The sequence below is a fragment of the Carlito syrichta genome, unplaced genomic scaffold (genome assembly GCF_000164805.1).
Source record: "Carlito syrichta isolate Samal-C Ts95f unplaced genomic scaffold, Tarsius_syrichta-2.0.1 Scaffold304212, whole genome shotgun sequence".
NCBI classification, from domain to species: Eukaryota; Metazoa; Chordata; class Mammalia; order Primates; family Tarsiidae; genus Carlito; species Carlito syrichta.
In genome coordinates this window covers 421,527-422,740 of record NW_007248308.1, presented here as the reverse complement: position 1 = coordinate 422,740, position 1,214 = coordinate 421,527, and positions in this window count along the sequence as shown.

The following is a 1,214-nucleotide window of genomic DNA, read 5'->3' as shown; positions in this document are numbered from 1 at the left end:
TCGAGACCGTCATGAGCCAAGAGAGAACCACTGAACTCCAGCCGGGGCCACCCAGCAAGACCTCATCTCTGATGCAAATAAAATGAAATAAAAAGGGAGGGGACTTCAGAAGCAGGGCACCATGGAGGCAGTCTGGGAAGCAGCACACACTTGGCCCCTCCGCCATCCTCTTGCTTCGAGGCCCTTCTCCAAATCATCAGAGCCAAGCAGGCGCCCTTCAGTCCAGCCTGGTGCCCTGGGACAAGACCCAGCGCTAAGCCCTGCTCTTCCCTGACCCCTCCTCAGACCCCAGCTTGGACGAGCCTCCCCGTGCGAGTTTCCTCTCTGACCCAAGCTAAATCTTCTCTTATTATTTTTCGTGACTTGCTGTCACTCCACCCCCACTTCCAGCCCAACATCATGTAGCCAGAAAAGCTCAGCGAATAGCTTTGGTTTTTACTTGACTTGAAAATATCTGGTAAAGTAGATGAACAAAGAACAATATGACAAATGACAATCTGCAAATAAGCACAGAATGATACCACACAAATAAAAGTTATAAATCCTGAGGAAGCATTGAAAAGAATAAGTAAATCGGTGAGAGGGGGCTTTAATCTGGGAAGGCTGCCCAACGGAAGTAAAGTTTGAATCAGGAAGAAGACAGAGTTTGGGTTAATACATTAGAATGATTTTGGCTGTAAGGGACAACAATCTAATTCAAAGAAACTTAAGCCAAAGAAAAGAAAAAGAAAGGAAGGGAAAAAAAAAGGCGGGTGGAGGGCAAGAGGATGGCTTGAGGCCAGGAGTTCAAGACTTGCCTGCACAAATAGTTAGACTCTGTCTCGACCAAAAAAAATTTTTTAAAAAAATTAGCCAGGCATATGCCTGTAGTCACAGCTACTCAGGAGGCTGAGGCGGGAGGATCACGTGGGCCGAGGAGCTTGAGGCTACAGGGAGATATGATTGCACCACTGCCCTCCAGTCTCGATGACAGCGTGAGACCCTGTCTCCAAAAAAAAAATGTCCCCCCCCAAAAAAATTGGGGGGAGGGTCAGAGTCTTACTCTGACACCCAGGTGGGAATGCAGTAGTAGGCTCACAGCCACCACAGCCTCAACTTGCTGGGCTCAGGCGATCCTCTTGCTTCAGCCTTCCAAGTAGCCGGAACTGCAGGTGTGTGCCACCGCACCCAGCTAATTTTTGTTTTGATTTATTGTAGAGACAAGGTCTTGTCAT